Source organism: Panulirus ornatus, chromosome 10 (assembly GCF_036320965.1).
Source record: "Panulirus ornatus isolate Po-2019 chromosome 10, ASM3632096v1, whole genome shotgun sequence".
NCBI classification, from domain to species: Eukaryota; Metazoa; Arthropoda; class Malacostraca; order Decapoda; family Palinuridae; genus Panulirus; species Panulirus ornatus.
The window spans coordinates 54,930,568-54,951,325 of NC_092233.1; the positions used below are offsets into that span (position 1 = coordinate 54,930,568).

At 44.8% G+C, this 20,758-nt stretch overlaps 1 protein-coding gene across 8 annotated transcripts in view; it reads left to right on the plus strand.

The window, feature by feature from the left end:
• The window catches only part of Shab (Shaker cognate b), a 432,817-nt gene that overhangs the window by 212,806 nt on the left and 199,253 nt on the right, over nucleotides 1-20,758 (plus strand). Inside the window, exon 3 of one of the 8 annotated variants that reach the window (XM_071665902.1) lies at nucleotides 18,888-18,972. The exons of the other annotated variants lie outside the window; for them this stretch is intronic. The gene's annotated coding sequence lies outside the window, so the exon portion shown is untranslated. The remainder of the gene's footprint in view (nucleotides 1-18,887; nucleotides 18,973-20,758) is intronic. 8 annotated transcript variants of the gene reach the window in all.

Here is a 20,758-nt window from a genome sequence, read left to right on the forward strand (position 1 = left end):
GAGGCACTTATGGCAACGGCTTACCCTCGAAGGAGGAGGCGGTCCTGAAGAGACCTTGCGGGGGTAGGCCCTCCTGAAGAGGGCGTGCTTGGGGGAGGAGGCCCTCCTGAAGAAGGCGTGCTTGGGGGAGGAGGCCCTCCTGCATAGGCCGTGTCTATGGGGGGGTTGGGAGTCCCTCCTGGAAAGTGCATTTGTCAGGGAGGAGGCCTCTCCTGCAGAGACCGTGCCTAGGATAAATCCTCCTGAAAAAGGCGCGCCCGTCGGGTGTTCCTCCTGAAGAGAGGGAGGTGCTCGTAGAGAGCGCTCATGATGTGACCAGAAACAGTCGGTACATCTGGTGCTGGGAGGATGGGTCGGGCGGTGTGGTGTCTCGTCGTCTTCCTCATTCTCAACATCTTCCTCATTCTCAACATCTTCCTCATTCTCACCATCTTCCTCATTCTCATTGCCTGCCTTATTCTCATTTTCTTCCTCATTCATACAGTTTTCTCATTGCCGATACCCATTTTTTTTTTTCTGTGGTCCCAACGGTTGGACGTGGCCAGCTTCCTGAGTGCTGCAGGCGCCTCTCATTACAAGAAGGGACCCCTCGGGCAGCAATTTAGATATATGTACATATACATAAGTCAGTTGATATACATCGAAGAGACGAGGCTAGCTTCGTCCTAGCTTCGTCTCTTCGATGTATATCAACTGACATATGATTCTCTCTTGTGTCTCCCCTGATCATGTGATTATTACACGAAAGTGCACTTGGGAACTTTTCATGTTTCATTTTCCCCGTGGACTCATAGGAATATATATATATATATATATATATATATATATATATATATATATATATATATATATATATATATATATATTATATATGTATGTTTGTGTTTGTATTTTTCAGTGATAGTCTTCATAGCTTCAGCTGAAATGATACATCTGGTTCCCTGTTCAGGATGATGTACTCCACTGTGTTGAAGAGAGAGAGAGAGAGAGAGAGAGAGAGAGAGAGAGAGAGAGAGAGAGAGAGAGAGAGAGAGAGAGAGAGAGTAGCCTTTTTTTGGTGTTTTCAAAGCAGCAAGTGCTGCCCATGTAGGAAATGAACCTCCTTAATGAAGAGCCTTTTACTGGATGCGGGAATAAACCGGGTTTATTCACTTTTTTTTTCTGGTCTAATTTACTCAGTAAAGAAAAAGAAAAATACTTATCTACACGAAAAAACTTTCAGTCGACGGTTCCGCTGTAAATAGTGTGTGTTTTACTCTGCACGAAAGAGAAATGGAAATAAAGTCGTTCTTGTGTGAGTAATTTCCCTCGGGTTCTTTTTTTTTTTTCCCCAGCGGTGGCACAGGTGTTGCTGGAGTTGTCGTCTCCTACAGGGAGGTAGGTGTTGCTGGAGTTGTCGTCTCCTACAGGGAGGTAGGTGTTGTTGGAGTTGTCGTCTCCTACATGGAGGTAGGTGTTGCTGGAGTTGTCGTCTCCTACAGAGAGATAAGAGTTGCTGAAGTTGTCGTTTTCTATGAGGACAAAAGTGGTCGTTGGCACTTTCTATGGGGACGTGTGTTTTGAGTCGTCGTTTACACCACAGAGAGCCACGGTGTCGTTTTCTTTTTAGACCCAGGTGATTCTTGTCTTTGTTTCCTCTGTGTGTGTGTCTTTGTTTCTCCTAGATACACTTATGTTTCTGTCATTGCTTTCTTTAGATATACAGTTGTTTCTTGTGTCCTTGTTCAATCTAAAGTCTCATTTTATGTAGAGATGTCGTCGGCACTGTAGGCACGGGTGTCTGTGGGGGGACTGTCGCCTCCTATGGATACGCCAGTGTCTGTGGGAGTCGTTGCCTTCCGATGAGCTGTGAGGCGCCGTGTCTCTCTTCCTTCCTCTCTCCCTCCCTTCCCCTTCGTCTGTTCCTCTCAAAACCCCCGAGGTACTTCCACTTTGGAGTAAAGCCTTCAAACGACAGAGACAGAGACAGCTGGCAAATGCAGCGTTTCCTCTGAAGTCTTGTTGAAAAAGGTTGTTATGTAGTCGTCCCCTGTTTTTTTTGAAGGAGGTCGTCGAGTCGTTCTTTGATATAGAGGTGTCTGTGTGGTGTGTGTGTCTCATGTCTTCTTCAGGGGTGGGAAAGACCTGAGTTTGGCTGGCACTCACCTTAACAAAGGATAGGCTGTTGTGTGTGGGGGTGCTGCTTACTCGTACCCTGTCGTACCGCTCGTACCGTCATGTACCCCTCTTAGGGAAGGGAAGGGTCTCTTGTTGCCCTATACGTACCGTGATGTTTCCCACCCGTACCTGCGAGTGTGTCTCATGTCTTCTTCAGGGCCGGGAAAGACCTGAGTTTGGCTGGCACTCACTTTAACAAAGGATAGGCTGTTGTGTGAGGGGGTCCTGCTTACTCGTACCCTGTCGTACCGCTCGTACCGTCATGTACCCCTCTTAGGGAAGGGTCTCTTGTTGCCCTATACGTACCGTGATGTTTCCCACCCATACCTGCGAGATGATATCCTGGGGTACCATCCCTACCGTAATAGTTTTCCTCCTATGACACGTACCTGGTGTCCAGTGGTACCCAGCGTACCGTACTGATGCCCACCCAATGCTCTTGACCGGTACACGTAATATACGAAGGTGGGCGTCAGCAGTGTTAAGTGGTGGTGGAGTTAGCTTGCTAGAGGGACCTGAAGATATGTGGGATGCGAAAAGCAACAGTTTGCTTCATTTACATAGTGGAGTATTCCACCCACTGCCTGTCTTCCCTCTCCTCTCTCCCCCCTTCCAATCATCCACTTTGAACTGCCTGCCCCTCCATCACACACTGACTCCACTGGATCAGTATTTATAAATAATAACAAAAATAACTAAGATGTAAACTAACATTTAAAAACAAAAGTTCTTTTTTGCTCAGATATGATTATTCAAATGATCAGGTAACTCTTTTCTCTCTTTTTTTTTGCGTATTTTACTTTTTCGTAAAGAGAGATTATCATGTGGACATCAAGGACACCAGTGTTAATGTTTGACAGACATGCTGGAAGTTTGTTGCATGTCTAGGAGCTCTTGGGTGTGGAAGGTGTGGGTGTCGTCAGATGGTGTTGAGGAGGGTAGGGATGTGTGTGTGTGTGTGTGTGTGTGTGTGTGTATGTGTGTGTGTGTGTGTGTATGTGTGTGGACTGTTTGACCATTGGTGACAGCTGAGGGGAAAGGAGAGGTTGGCCTGTGTTTTGAAATGACCTGCCCTGGGAAGGTGGTAAGGTTAAGGGTGTGGTCTGGGTGTAGACTACCGGACTCTGGGTGGGTGAGAGAGATGAGGGTGTGGTCTGGGTGTAGACTACCGGACTCTGGGTGGGTGGGAGAGATGAGGGTGTGGTCTGGGTGTAGACTACCGGACTCTGGGTGGGTGAGAGAGATGAGGGTGTGGTCTGGGTGTAGACTACAGGACTCTGGGTGGGTGAGAGAGATGAGGGTGTGGTCTGGGTGTAAACTTCCGGACCCTGGGGCAGGGGGCTGATGGGGGGGGGGGAATGGGAGGGGGAGAGTGTGGATCAATGTCTCCCAAGGAGCGTGTGGGGGGGAGGAGGAAGGGGGGGAGCAGCTCTCCTCTCTCTCTCTCTCTCTCTCTCTCTCTCTCTCTCTCTCTCTCTCTCTCTCTCTCTCTCTCTCTCTCTCTCTCTCTTGCCCCCCTCCCCATCCCCTTATGCACAGTTGGGGTGGCAGGGGAAGTGGTAGATGCCCCCATCTCCCGAGAGAGAGAGAGAGAGAGAGAGAGAGAGAGAGAGAGAGAGAGAGAGAGAGAGAGAGAGAGAGAGAGAGAGAGAGAGAATTTTCCTGCTTAGGTCTGGGAACAAGCTGGTGTTTGACACATGTAATATATATATATATATATATATATATATATATATATATATATATATATATATATTTTGAGGAACGTAAGAGGAAAGTACAAAGGGGATGCTAACCGTTGGACCCCGGTCTAGATCCGGGGTTCGAACCCCAGAGTGTCCAATACGTGATGGAGAGATCGATTGACTAGCTCCAAGCGAGTGAGGTGGGTCATGGTTCGTATATCTTCTGTGGCTTTATATACCTTTTTGGTCTGTTTTCCCTGGCGCTACCTCGCTGATGCGGGGGGTGGCGATGCTGTTTCCTGTGGGGCGGGGGTGGCGTTGGGAATGGATGAAGGAAAGCGAGTAGGCATACGTACATAGGTATATATGTATGTATATGTATATATATGTACGTGTATGAGCGTATATGTATATACGTGTGTATATGGGTGGATGGGTCACTCTTCGTCTGTTTCCTGACGCTACGTCGCTGACGCGGGAAGCGGCGATCAACTATCATGATAATGATGATAATGATAATAATGATAATAATGATAATAATAATGATAATAATAATGATGATGATGATGATGATAATAATAGTAATAATAATAATAATTATAATAATAATAATAATAATAATAATAATAATAATAATAATAATAGTAATGATAATAATAATAATGATAATAATAATAATAATAATAATAATAATAATAATAATAATAAATAATAGTAATGATAGAGATAATGATGATAATAATAATGATAATAATGATAATAATAATAATGATAATAATGATAATGATAAATATAGAGTAAGATCACGCTCTCTCTCTCTCTCTCTCTCTCTCTCTCTCTCTCTCTCTCTCTCTCTCTCTCTCTCTCTCTCTCTCTCTCTCTCTCTCTCTCTCTCACACTCCAAGAGCCCCTAGTAGAAACACATGACACATCACTCACCTCCAGGAAACATCACAAGCTTGTGGATAGAAAACTTGTGGTAAAAATCCTAAAAGAAAAAGAAAACAGAAAGAAAAAAGAAAACGCATTCTGTCGCTTACGTCTTCGTCTACGTCACCAGCAGGAGGCGGGGATAAAAAGAAAATAAAATAACCTCTGGGCGTTTTAACTTTTTTCCCCTCCTCCAATATATAGAAACGACACATTCTCAAAAAAATAAGAAATGTTTCCTCCGTTTCCCACTAGACGACCACAACAATGGTTGTCGTGTATGGACGACCGCCCCCACTCATTTCTGGATACAATTTTTTTTTCTTACCCATCTGCTCAGTCTTTACGTCTTGGGCACGACGGTACGTCCCTTGGGCGCGACGGTACGTCCCTTAGGCACGACAGTACGTCCCATGAGAAACAGGTGCGATCCCTGAGCACGACGGGACGTCTCGTTTTAACGACGGTACGTCCCTTATGTGCGACGGTACGGCCCTTGAGCACGACGGTACGTTCCTTGGGCACGACGGTACGTCCCTTAGGCACGACGGTACGTTCCTTGGGCGCGACGGTACGTTCCTTGGGCACGACGGTACGTCCCTTAGGCACGACGGTACGTTCCTTGGGCACGACGGTACGTTCCTTGGGCACGACGGTACGTCCCTTGGGCACGACGGTACGGCACTTGGGCACGACGGTACGTTCCTTAGGCACGACGGTACGTTCCTTGGGCACGACGGTACGGCCCTTGAGCACGACGGTACGTTCCTTGGGCGCGACTTTACGTTCCTTGGGCACGACGGTACGTTCCTTGGGCACGACGGTACGTCCCTTGCGCACGACAGCACGACCCTTGAGTATGGTATCCAGGCCTTTAGATGAAGAGACGTAACTCTCGTGGATATAGACCCTGAGAAACGTAACTCTCTGGTCACAAACCCGAAGACGTAACTCTCTCTGGTCATAAACCCGAAGACGTAACTCTCTGCTCAATAACCCAAAGATGTAACTCTCTGGTCATTAGTTTCAAGACGTAACTCTCTGGTCATAAACCCAGAGACGTAACTCTCTGGTCATAAACCCAGAGGCGTAACTCTCTGGTCATAAACCCAGAGGCGTAACTCTCTGGTCATAAACCTAGAGACGTAACTCTCTGGTCAATTACCTAAAACCCTAAGTCTCTGGTCATAAACCCAAGGACGTAACCTGGTTATAGGACCTAGGTACGTAACTCTCTGGTCATAAACCCAGGGGCGTAACTCTCTGGTCATAAACCCCAGAGGCGTAACTCTCTGGTCATTAAACCTAGATGACGTAACTCTCTGGTCAATTACCTAAAACCCTAAGTCTCTGGTCATAAACCCAAGGCGTAACTCTGGTTATAGACCTAAGGACGTAACTCTCTGGTCATAAACCCAGAGGCGTAACTCTCTGGTCATAAACCCCGGAGGCGTAACTCTCTGGTCATAAACTAAAGCCGGTAACTCTCTGGTCCAATTACCTAAAACCTAAGTCTCTGGTCCATAACCCAAGGACGTAACTCAGGTTATAGACCTAAAGACGTAACTCTCGGTCATAAACCCAGTAGGCGTAACTCTCTGGTCATAAAACCAGGAGGCGTAACTCTCTGGTCATAAACCTAGAGACGTAACTCTCTGGTCAATTACCGAAAATCCCTATAGTCCTGGTCATAAACCCAAGGGTACGAACTCTGGTTATAGACCTAAGGACGTAACTCTCTGGTCATAAACCCAGAGGCGTAACTCTCTGGTCATAAACCTAGAGACGTAACTCTCTGGTCAATTACCTAAAACCCTAAGTCTCTGGTCATAAACCCAAGGACGTAACTCTGGTTATAGACCTAAGGACGTAACTCTCTGGTCATAAACCCAGAGGCGTAACTCTCTGGTCATAAACCCAGAGACGTAACTCTCTGGTCATAAACCTAAAGACGTAACTCTCTGGTCAATTACCTAAAACCCTAAGTCTCTGGTCATAAACCCAAGGACGTAACTCTGGTTATAGACCTAAGGACGTAACTCTCTGGTCATAAACCCAGAGGCGTAACTCTCTGGCCATAAACCTACAGACGTAACTCTCTGGTCAATTATCCAAAACCATAAGTCTCTGGACATAAACTTGGAGACGCAACCATCTGGTCGTAAATCCCTCACAGAGACGTAAGTATTATCACAGAATTAGATAAAGACGCAACTTTTCTTACGTAAACTGCCAAGCAAGTGGAACTCTCGCCCATAAACTTATACAGAGGCGAAACTCTTATTAACTTTTATGAAAACTTTGCTCTTTTCATTTTGGGGGGTTTCGTATATATATATATATATATATATATATATATATATATATATATATATATATATATATATATATATATATATATATATATATTATCCCTGGGGATAGGAGAGAAAGAATACTTTCCACGTATTCCCTGCGTGTCGTAGAAGGCGACTAAAAGGGGAGGGAGCACGGGGCTGGAAATCCTCCCGTCTCATTTTTTTTTTCCAAAAGAAGGAAAAGAGAAGGGGTCCAGGTGAGGATATTCCTTCAAAGGCCCAGTCCTCTGTTCTTAACGCTACCTCGCTGATGCGGGAAATGGCGAGTAGTATGAAAAAAAAGAAATATATGTATATATATATATATATATATATATATATATATATATATTATCTATTTTTCTATCTATTATACTTTGTCGCTGTCTCCCGCGTTAGCGAGGTAGCGCAAGGAAACATACGAAAGAATGGCCCAACCCACACACATACACATGTATATACATAAGCGCCCACACACGCACACATACATACCTATACATTTCAACGTATACATACATATACATACACAGACATATACATATATACACATGTACATATTCATACTTGCTGCCTTCATTCGTTCTGTCGCAACCGCCCGCCATGTACACATGAAATGGCACCCCCCTACCCCAGCGCGCATGCGAGCTATCGCTAGGCAAAGGCAACAAAGGCCACATTCGTTCATATATATATATATATATATATATATATATATATATATATATATATATATATATATATATATATATATATATATATATATATTTTTTTTTTTTTTTTTTTTTCAAACTATTCGCCATTTCCCGCGTTAGCGAGGTAGCGTTAAGAACAGAGAACTGGGCCATTGAGGGAATATCCTCACCTGGCCCCCTTCTCTGTTCCTTCTTTTGGAAAATTAAAAAAAAAATTGAGAGGGGAGGATTTCCAGCCCCCCGCTCCCTTCCCTTTTAGTCGCCTTCTACGACACGCAGGGAATACGTGGGAAGTATTCTTTCTCCCCTATCCCCAGGGATAATATATATATATATATATATATATACATATATATGATAACATCTCCGTCAGTCATGTTATCATTATAACCATATCATACAGTCAAGATAATCTGCTCTCTCTACCGTTAATGGAATCCTACCTGTATTATTCGTTAAGTAGAAAACATAATTACTTTGCACTAAGCTTTACAGTTGAGAACATCATAAAATAATTTACCACCAAACTTCTCATAATTACATTAAAGAACGCCATACTTGAACACCAAGCGTCTCATATTGACAGTAGAGAACATCATAATCAGTTAGCACTAAGTTGGTCATTATTACAGTTAGAGAACACAGTAATTAGCACCAAGTTTGCTATTATTTACAGCAGAGAACGCCATACGAATCCCATTAGTCTTACGTCTACAGTAGAGAACACTGAATTTCACGTAACACCAGTTGAAAAATTTCCACAACAATTTTGCCACATCAACATCTTGCACGGTCTGTATTTGCCTCCTCCTTCTCGTAGACATGTGTCCTTCACCTAGCCTCTCTCCCATCTGCTTTGTCTATCCAGACGATAAATATTTCAAAACTCAAAAACTCAAGGACGCACTTACCACCGTCTCTAACAGTAGACTGTGCTGTCCCTCTGCCAGTAATTATTGAACCGTCATATGTTGTGAATGACGACTTATGATCTTTTATATTCTATTTTCTTTTTCGCAACTCTTCGAAGTGAGTTGTGTACACGTTGTCATTATTGGAACCGATTGTCTTCACACTGACCTTGTGAAGGGCCAGACGTGGGTAACTATAACACCTTCCCTAAAGAAATTAGAAGCCTTTTTTTATAACCTCACAAACACCGAAGTCTTCGTAACCCCATAAAACTCCCCCCCTTCGAAGATGTCTCGACTTGCCGATGCTCCGTGACTGGCCCACTTACCAGCTTTCGTGGGAACAATGTATCTATCCTTCGCCTGCCGCTCACCACCGACTGTCGAGAGTCAGTAGCTCCTCAGCCAACACTCTAGGGAGGCACTTGGACCTCCTGAGTGCTGTCGAGACCTCCCGATCATAATGACTTGTTGTGCCAGCTCCCGGCAGAAGTGGGGTGAGGAGGAGGGAGGGAGGAAGCTGAGTGATCCCACTCATCGAGCTCAACAGGAGGAGATAGGTCGATGTCCAGAGGTGTTTATACATGGAGTGTGTTGTCATGCCCTCTTGGTCGGCTTTCTCATCAGCCTCTCGCTACAGACACGACTGAATGGTGTTATTCAAAGCCTTCTGTGTATTTCTCATCAGCTTTTGGCTTCCAAAAAAGGCTAAATGGTGTTTTTGAAAGTCATATGTGTACTTCTCATCAACCTTTGGCTTCAAAAACAGGTGGATAGTATCATTCCAAGTCTTATGTCTATATCTCGTCAGTCTTTTCCTTCAAAGACAGTTCGTTAGTAGTATTTGAAGTCTTATACATATTTCTCAGTAGCTTGCAACTTCAATTATACTCTCTTTTTTTTTAATTTTTCCAAAAGAAGGAACAGAGGGGGCCAGGTGAGGATATTCCAAAAAAGGCCCAGTCCTCTGTTCCTAACGCTACCTCGCTAACGCGGGAAATGGCGAATAGTTTAAAAGAAAGAAAGAAAGTATTATTCAGTCTTATGTATATTTCACATCGGTCTTTAGCTTCTGAGACAGTTCACTAGTGTTCTTCAGAGCTTAATGTATATTTCTCATAAGCCTTTAGCTTCAAACGCTGGAGAATAGTATCATTTAAAGTCATATATGTATTTCTCGTCAGCCTTGAGCTTCAAGGACAGTGTATGTGACAAAATTCTTGCGTTTATTTAATTACGTAGAGACTGGTACCTGATGAATACCACATGGATGGATACAGTAGCTTCAGAATTAGTACATTCATCCTGTCATACAGACATAGATATATATTGATACATATATTACCTTTCTCGTATAAGATGTGCTTTGCCTGCATGAACTCTGTATGTCTAACTGTACCACTCTGTTATGCGAGGAGGCAGCCTAGCTGTAACATTTGTGCATGTACCTCTCACTCATATAAGAGGAGAACCGGTTGTTCGGCTTTAACCTCAACTTATATAGATGACATCTTGGCTTCTGCCAACTCTTCTCTTTCCCCTCCACTACAGGGGGAGGCACCTAACCTAACCTAACCTAACCTAACATTCGTCGGAGTCTAGATGCATGTATGTTGTGATGTGTCAGTACGAAGGCCTGTGTTCTCAATCTAAGCATAAACCAAGATAAAAGTCCCTTACGGTTAAGAGATAAAACAACTTAGTCAAATGAAATCAGAGAAAATTTTATGCTGATGATTTTTGGAAGAAGAATTAAAACATTTTATCTTTACGTCTTCTTCAAGAAATGGGGGCTGTAATTTCGGTAAATTGCTTATGCAGCTGTTAGATGTCAGGAAGACAAACAAACCAAGAAAGTATGGCTTGAGTAATGATAATAACCAGACAATCATCAAGGTATGAGGTCCAACGGGGGCCAGGTCTTCAAGGAGACCCAGAGGGCGTGGTGTCATGGTGTAAATTAGTCATCACAACGGAGCAGAGCAGCGTTACATCGTGTCATCGAGAAAGCCCCCCCCTCCCACAAGGCGTGGTGTAAATTAGGCAGCCTTTCAGGTTGGAGCGGCAAGGTGTATGTGTGTGTGTGTGTGTGTCCGGGGAACAGACAACTGGCGTCACTTGGGGCTGGCTCATGGAGGCAGCGGGACAATCAATACCGCGCCTCCGCACCCGCGGACTCTCACCCGTGTCACTTGTTTTACATATTGGCCAGCGTTTAGCAGTGGCAGAGGCAGGCAGGTCTCTTGGGCTTGGTTAGCGTAGATTAGGTTTAATTTGCTGTGGTTGATGTGAAGTTAAGAGTAGATTAGGTTAAATTTAGGATGGGTTTAGGTAAGGTTATGTTCGGGTGTAAATTCGATCACGCCAGGGTAAGTTAGGTTAAAGTTGGCTTGAGTGGGTTTTGGGTGAAGATGTGCGTGTGTTGGTCTTCGTTCGCTTTCCTTTATGGATTCTCTCGTGTGAAGTCTTCGCCCCTCTGCGTGCCGATAAATATTTCTGCTTTTATGAACACTGGATTTGGAACGAGGAATGCCTTTGTTTACGACCATTTCCAACAGTTATGTTTGTGATAAATGAAAAATAAAAAAGAAAAAAACGAATGCAAACAATTTGGTTGAGTTTTACGTGTGGCATCAACCAGAACTTGGAAAACATTGTAAAGGTTGGTAGAAATTTTATTCGCTAGAAAGTTACGGTACAACCCTGGGTGTGCGTCAGAGCTAGGCTATGACAGCGAAGAGTGCTATTGGACGTCCTTCTGGCTAAAAGGTGCGTACCTTAGTGCTGGCGGAGCTAAAATAATTGGCTGTATTCTAGCAGTTTCAGGTAACTGAGGCTATATAGCCAGAAGTCCAATACCTGTTGTTATGTGGGACGTGGTAGCCCTGCTGCTGCTGCAATATCGTCAAATACCTAACTTTTAGTGTTCGTTGTTGTGACCTGAATGAAAATATGTGTCCGTGTTCCTCTGGTGTCGATTGGGTCATTTATCATTTTCTTTTAGTACGAGTTGATCATTACGGAAGTGAGTGTGAGGAAAGAGTATGGCAAGGTGGCTTGTGGCACTTTCCTTGCGTGTCACCAAGTCAGTATTGATCTTACACACACACACACACACACACACACACACACACACACACACACACACACACACACACACACACACACGGACAAACGTATGTGTGCCAGACATATTCATATACATATGACATTGTTAACATCCCTACAGAATGTTTTCAAGGGAATGAAAGCATTGATTTCACTGTGGTCCAAGTTATATATATATATATATATATATATATATATATATATATATATATATATATATATATATATATATATATATATATATCTTTCTTTTCTTTTAAACTATTCGCCATTTCCCGCGTTAGCGAGGTAGCGTTAAGAACGGAGGACTGGGCCTTTTTTGGCATATCCTCACCTGGCCCCACTCTGTTCCTTCTTTTGGAAACTTAAAAAAAACGAGAGGGGGAGGAATTCCAGACCCCCGCTCCCTCCCCTTTTAGTCGCCTTCTACGACACGCAGGGAATACGTGGGAAGTATTCTTAATCCCCTATCCCCAGGGATAATATATATATATATATATATATATATATATATATATATATATATATATATATATATATATATATATATATATATATATATCCCAATGGCGATATATTCCAGCTGCTTAGAAATTCTTGCTGTTACTGTGTGCGTTTTTAGTGGAGTGATATTTCGGTTGTGAGTTGACCAGGGGACATGATGATGTGGTAGTCTGTCACCTTCCCCTTATCAAGGGCCCAGAAACCCGTATCTTGGCCAAGACGCCCACGCATGCCTGGCTGGCAGGAGGTGCCACCAAGCCTTCCTCCTCTCGTATCCCAGATGGTAACTTTAATATAGCCCAAATTGTGTTGATTCTGGCGTGAAGGAAAAAGGAAAAAAAAAAGAGAGGAAGAGGAGGGAAAGGAGAAGAAGAAGGAGAAGAAGAAGAAGAAGACCTGCAATATAAACTTGATGTTGGTTCTAGATATTATTTTCCATAGGGGTAGGAGAGTTCGAACAGCGTTGGATGCTGGAGTATCTGCTTGCACCGTCCAGGTGGGCGAATAACCCCACGACCCATCATCCATCACTGGAAATTACACCTCCCACTGATCGTCCCTCCATTACTGTATATACTCCGTCTTCTTCTCCGTGACTTACGGCTATACCTGGGCCTCTGTCAGGCGGAGGTGTGGAGGGAAGGGGAACTTGTCGGCCTCTAGCTTTATGGAGGATGTGGGTAAAATGTTCCTCCAGAGGGGATGGGGAGGAGGAAGAGGAGGAGGAGGGGCCTGAGAATCCCCTTTAACCAACCCGCCTCTCTCGCCTTAGTTACAGAGGAAGAGCGTGTCGCCAGGGTCTCAGATCGGCAAGTTTAATTTCCAGGGAAGTCTTCTAGTTTAGTATATATATATATATATATATATATATATATATATATATATATATATATATATATATATATATATATATATATATTCCTATGAGTCCACGGGGAAAATGAAACACGAAAAGTTCCCAAGTGCACTTTCGTGTAATAATCACATCATCAGGGGTGACACAAGAGAGAAATATAACAGTCAGTTGATATACATCGAAGAGAAGCAGCTAGGACGCCATTTGGTAAACAAATGGCGTCCTAGCCATTATATATATATATATATATATATATATATATATATATATATATATATATATATATATATATATATATATATATATATATATATATATATATTTCACAAGCAAAGAGAGTATCGAGGTTCACCTGAGGGAGGGAGGAAAAAGGGGTTGGGGGATGGGATGGGGGCGTTTGAAGAGCACAGGAGAACCAGGGGTGGGCACGCCTCACCTTAAAGTAGAGCTTGCGATGCCCTGCCTCCCTATCTGGCTACCACAGTTGTGGGGCTGGACGCAGGGAGACTCTCAACCACTACGCCAACACACACACACACACACACACTTCAGGTTCAGTATCCATCCTCGTCTGACGTGGGGCTGAGAGTAGAGTGAGGTGATCCTCGTCTGACGTGGGGCTGAGAGTAGAGTGAGGTGATCCTCGTCTGACGTGGGGCTGAGAGTAGAGTGAGGTGATCCTCGTCTGATGTGGGGCTGAGAGTAGAGTGAGGTGATCCTCGTCTGATGTGGGGCTGAGAGTAGAGTGAGGTGATCCTCGTCTGACGTGGTACCAAGAGTAAACTGGGACGACCCTCGTCTGACGTGGCACCAAAGGTAAACTCATCTCACCCATACACATTCATTGCTCCACATTCTTCCTAAGACGCTGTTTCCCGGAGCATCACGTCTATTGCAGCCGCACGTGCTGATGTTATAACATTTTCTGCGTCTGTCTGTAGCGTTCTCAACTGGTTTAATCGCGAATCCGAATTTTGTTGGCTGCCATAAACAGAGTCTTGCTTCTTCCATACCCTGATCGTGCACTCGTACTCGAGGGTCAGAACGTTGTGCTCAAGGGTCGAGGCACCATCGCCCTCAAATATAGGACTGTCGTGCTCAAGGGTCGCACCTTCTCGATCGAGGCACTATATATATGTCGCCCTCAAGGGATGTACCGTCGCGCTTGAGGGTCGTATTCGTGGCGCTCAAGGATCGTGCCCTTGTGCTCAAGGATTGAACGTTGTGCTGAAGAGTCGCACCGTCGTCCTCAAAGGTCGCACCGTCGCCCTCAAGGGTCGTACCGTCACCCTTGAGGGTCGTACCGTCGTCCTCAAGGGTCGAACCGTCACCCTCAAGGGTCGTACCGTCGCCCTCAGGGGTCGTACCGTCTTCCTCAAGGGTCGAACCGTCACCCTCAAGGGTCGCACCGTCGCCCTCGAGGGTCGCACCGTCTCGCTCAAGGGTCGCACGGTCGCCCTCAAGGGTCGTACCGTCGCCCTCGAGGGTCATACCGTCGCCCTCAAGGGTCATATCGTCGCCCTCAAGGATCGTACCGTCTTCCTCAAGGGTCGTACCGTCGCACTCAAGGGTCGTACCGTCTCGCTCAAGGATCGTACCGTCGTCCTCAAGGATCGTACCGTCGTCCTCAAGGATCGTACCGTCTCGCTCAAGAGAGTAGAAAATCTTCCCTGGAATACGGGTGGTGCTCTGGCCTCCACGAGTGTATTCCCTGCCTTGTCCATTACGCCTCCAGCATCTTCCCACTGGCAATTTCCCCTACAACACCCCCAACACTTGAGCCTGACTTAACGCCCTCCCGTAAAACATTGCCTGTATATCTTCCCCCTCCTTCTTCCCCCTCTTCCCCAACTCCCTCACCTTCTCCATTACATCTCCCACACTATGCCCAACACAAGCTCCTCTGCATCTTTGTCCTTTTTTTCTTCATGTTAGCTGAGACGGCGTGGGCGAGTAAATACCCCCCATCAAGGCCATCTCACTATCGTAATATATATATATATATATATATATATATATATATATATATATATATATATATATATATATATATATATATATATATATATTCCTATGAGTCCACGGGGAAAATGAGACACGAAAATTTCCCAAGTGCACTTTCGTGTAATTAACACATCATCAGGGGAGACACAAGAGAGAAATTAAAGTCAGTTGATATACATCGAAAAGACGAAGCTAGGACGCCATTTGGTAAACATGTGTCTCCCCTGATGATGTGATTATTACACGAAAGTGCACTTGGGAACTTATCGTGTTTCATTTTCCCCGTGGACTCATAGGAATATATATATATATATATATATATATATATATATATATATATATATATATATATATATACACACACACATACTAGCCTAAACCAGTTACCCACTCTATCGACCAACCGTCAGAGTTAGATGAACAGCTGGGGTGACTGCCGCATCCAAGATTCGAACCAATGCCCTTGTCCCCGGGCTAAAGGTGAATCCGTCACATCCAGCTGCCAGTACAGCACCCTTCTCGGCACCACAGTGTGTATTCCCCTTTACAACTCGCTATTCCAGAGGCCCAGCAGGATTCTGTCGGAGGATGAATATTGCCCCAGTTCATGGTGGGAACGGGGGCTGGGGCTATCTGCCCCAAGCCACCTCCCATAACGGGAGATCATTGTTATGATCGTTTTATAAGCCGGCCGAACACAGGTCTAGGACGGGTGTAGTTTACGGCAATACTGGTTTAACCTCTTCCTCCTCCTCCAGGCTGGAGTGTGTGTGTGCGCAAGCGCCCCTGGATGCTCGTTGTGCACGTTACCATACGATCATGATATCAGACAGTAACCAGTCTTGTAACACAAGGTACTGCATGGACAGAGTTCGACGCCCGGGTTTTAAGGTCATAAAGGTGTCGTTGGTTGGCATGAGGTGGAGGGAATGGACAACCATTTGCAGTGGGGGTTAGTTGTGTGTGGGGGAGTGGATGAAGATAAACTCGTTTTCTAAGTGTGTGTGTGTGTGTGTGTAATCGCGCGCGCGCGCATACCTGCTCGTGTCTGCGTATGAAGGTCTACATTTAGAGTGTGTAATGAGCCATATTGATCACAGGCTCTGAATAAGTAAATAACTCCCAACCCACACACGCACGCACGCGGACATGCATGCGCGTACTTGCACACACACACACACACACACACACACACACACACACACACACACACACAGTCATACACCCCCCAACCTCACCCACTACCCTCTACTCCTCCCACCTCGTTAGAAAAGCAGTTGAGAGGATAAACCTCCACTGGTCGGTCTAAGAAGTGCGTTGTTTAAGGCCATTCATAAAGAAATATTCAGGTGCAGGAAGACGAGGAATACCTCTTCCTTTCCTCGACCCTCGAAACTGTGGAACTAGATATATCCTCGTTCTTCTCCCCCTCTTCCTGTAACATGTCTGTCTTTAAGAGTCAGGTCTACAACCGCCAGGGGAGTTATATATGATTTCCTCATTCTTCTTCTTTCCCTATTTTCAGTTCACCTGGGATGGATGTGGTTAGGGTATGTGCCACGTCGGTGGCTAAACGGACAGAATCAATAAATACTTCATATTAGACCTAAGTTAGAATATGTATCCCAGGTTTGGTTATCGTATTTGATTCAATGATAGAAATAATCTGTTAGAGAAGGTCCAGAAGAAGGCAAGAAAGATGGTACCTATATAACAGAGGTGAGGTACAGGGGGACTTTATATGTCCTTGATATTGCCCCACCATAGAAGAAGGTAGATGGAGAGGAATTCTTATCACAACCTTCATTTTTTTTCTGAGACAGGCAACAAGTCTTTGGAACGTCCAAAGAAAGAGCGACCAGAGATTCATTACAAGAAATTAAGCAAGAAATTGGTTAAATGTAAAGTACTTTTTGGCTCACCTGATGAGTCGTCGTCATCATCACTTTGCATCGTCCAATGTGATCGTGTGTCGTCTCCACAGATACCACAGGATCAACCGAATTGGAACTTTCTTTCTGGCAGACTTAATATGCGGGTCTTGTCATCTTCAGAGATCCTTCTGGTGGACGCGAATGATCAGATTAAACCACAACATCACTGAAATGACTGGCGAACTGTCACCTTCGATCAGGTCTACTCATTTGGCACCGATGTAGTAGCGTCCAGATGAATACCAGGTGCTCAGGAGGGGAAGCAAGTACCGGGATGTTGCTGCTCAGGGAGGGGAGACTACTGCCTTGTTTTTGACTTTCCTCATTTCTTTCTTTGTTGTCTGGTGATGCATATAATGTAAATGTATTACGTCATTATACATATAATCAGCCAACAGGAGTATGAACGAAGTACTTGCTGAATAGTAAGATGGAGCTTGGATGGTAATCTCATGAAGTCTGCAAACAAGAATTCTGATGATAAGTTTAAAAGAGACCATCATCCCAACATGACACTTATCAGTCGAAGAAAACTGGTTTCTTATTCTTTCATCATCTGAACATCAATCAGCACCTCAGTGACGCTAGCATATGAGGATCATGTGTCTGTTGTGGTATCATTCTAGCTCTGGCTTGCATACTTTTTTTTTTGGGCACTTACATATATTTACGACATATTTCTATTGCTAATTTTTTTGTATTTGGGTTTGGCTTTTGAGGGGCTGGTAGAACTATGGCGATACTCTTATACCTTTGGCATCTTCCTTTCTCTCTCTCTCTCTCTCTCTCTCTCTCTCTCTCTCTCTCTCTCTCTCTCTCTCTCTCTCTCTCTCTCTCTCTCTCTCTCTCTCTCTCTCTCTCTTTCTCTCTTCTCTTCTCTTCTTTTCGTTTCTAAGGTAGATAACGATTACCTATTTGGGGTTAGGTCGTCACAGACGCTGGACGGGAAACGATCGGGGCCTGAGGGAATTGAAGGAGCGAGGCTGCCTACAGTGTCGACGCCCTTGTCTCGCTCCGACAACCTCTCTTTGTTGGACGAAACAAAAACTCTCCATTAATAGCTGGCTGACGGAGGAGTCTTCAGAGCCTTTCATAATATTTTACATTAAACGTCAGCAGGAAGAGTCGAGTGATGAGGTGATGGGGAGCTGGGCTGACAGCGGAGATGAGCTAAAAGTATGGGGATGGCCTGATAGCCGAGTTAGGCTGACAATGGAGATTGGCTGATATGGGAGATAGGCTGACTGAAAGTCGGGGAGCTGTGAAGTCCCTTCAGGCCAGAGACGATGGTGGAGTCCATCACCAAGTTGTGCATGCGATCGAGACATTACGGTAATGGAATGACTCGTGCAAGATAACGTGAGTCATTCTTGTCTTTGATATTCTAAAGGAATGACTCATGCAAGATGACGTTCGTCGTTCTTGTTGTATACTTTCAAAGAAAGTTTTTAAAGAAGTGAAAACTATTCAATACCTTTCGAGACAAAACATATATATATATATATATATATATATATATATATATATATATATATATATATATATATATATATATATATATATATTCTTTTATTCTCTCGACCAAAAAGAAAGGAAAATAATGAGATCACAAATTTCTGTATGTTTGTCTGTTAAAGAGTATCAAATTCAGACGTGTTTAGTAGTACCTGAAGTCCCTTAAAATTAGCAGGAATTCCCATAGATTTATTTTACACGACAGTGAATATTTCGCGTGCGTCGCTAATATTTCTTTCTCTCTTGTGTTGGCAGGTAAGGAGCGGAGGAGGGCCAGGAGGTAGTATGTGGGCAGTGATTCTCATCTGTCACTGAGTCACTGTGCAGTCTGGATACGATGGTAAGTTGTGTGATATTCAGAGGACTGCGTATCGGCATTGAATTTCCACTCACATGGGAGATGTCTTCAGACACCAGTGTTTGTAGGACAGAGAGGTGGAATGACTGTGTGACCAAAGCCGAGGATGGTTGTGTGTTGAAACCTGTATGATAGAGGACACACTTTTCTCCAGCGTCGTTGGATTGTACACTGGATCGCTGTCTTGGGAGGTTCTTTGTTGTCCACAGAAAAGGTATTGCTGCCTTGATCAGACGTATCGCGTGAAGGTAAGGGGTTGGGGCCACTGCAGGGTGAGGAGGCGCTACTCTGCAGTGGGGGTAAAGTGGGGCGTCTTATCCTCAGGGTCACCTTGTCTACCCAGAGGATTAGGGACATAAGTTATGCCAAAGTTTGTTTTTCCCACAACGACCAGTTAACCACGACGGCGCGACCCTTGCGGACGACGGTACGACCCTTGACCTCGACGGTGCGACCCATGACCACGAAGGTGTGTACCCCTAGACCACGACGGTACGACCCATGACCACGACGGTACGACCCATGACCACGAGTGTGTGTACCCTTAAACCACGACGGTACGACCCATGACCACGAGAGTGTGTACCCTTAAACCACGACGGTACGACCCATGATCACGACGGTACGACCTATGACCACGAGAGTGTGTACCCTTAGACCACAACGGTACGACCCATGACCACGAGTGTGTGTGTGGGTACTCTTAAAACCTGACGGTACGGCACTTGTCATAACGGCGTGGTCGTACCATCTTGCCTTAAAATGAGCCGTCGTACCGTCGTGTTTTGGATTCGTACCTTCGCTTTCCACAGTCTTGAGAGACACTGACGCTGATGCTAGCGAGTGTATCCTCCCGCTAACACCCGTCTGGCAGGACCAATGTGTTAAGCGCTGCCCTGATTATTGATTACGTACTACGCTGACCATCAATTCCTCATCTCATTCTGGGGATGACGGAAGAATGACAAATGTGTATAGATACAGAAAATGAACTTACACACACACACACACACACACACACACACACACACACACACACACACACACACACACACACACACACTTATACGACAAAGCAGTGAACTAATAATACAGCAATATCAAGCTATGAATCTCTGATGTATTGAGTATCCCCTTATTAAGTATTAGGGGGGAGGTATCAGGTGAGGACATCACAGAGCTGAGAGCCCTCATCCCCTGCGGTGGGGGTTGAAAGGAGAGGGCCGGTGCTGGTAAGGGGCCTTCCGTGGATCTCCTTAAGGATCGATAACGCGGGCCAAAAGGGTCCTGGACAAAGGCATGAGCCACTCACATGCCTCAGGTGTCAGTGTTTACCCGTCGTCAATGACCTGAGTAGACGCTAATATTCCCTTTCTCCCACACACACACACACAGTCATACACCCCCCAACCTCACCCACTACCCTCTACTCCTCCCACCTCGTTAGAAAAGCAGTTGAGAGGATAAACCTCCACTGGTCGGTCTAAGAAGTGCGTTGTTTAAGGCCATTCATAAAGAAATATTCAGGTGCAGGAAGACGAGGAATACCTCTTCCTTTCCTCGACCCTCGAAACTGTGGAACTAGATATATCCTCGTTCTTCTCCCCCTCTTCCTGTAACATGTCTGTCTTTAAGAGTCAGGTCTACAACCGCCAGGGGAGTTATATATGATTTCCTCATTCTTCTTCTTTCCCTATTTTCAGTTCACTGGGATGGATGTGGTTAGGGTATGTGCCACGTCGGTGGCTAAACGGACAGAATCAATAAA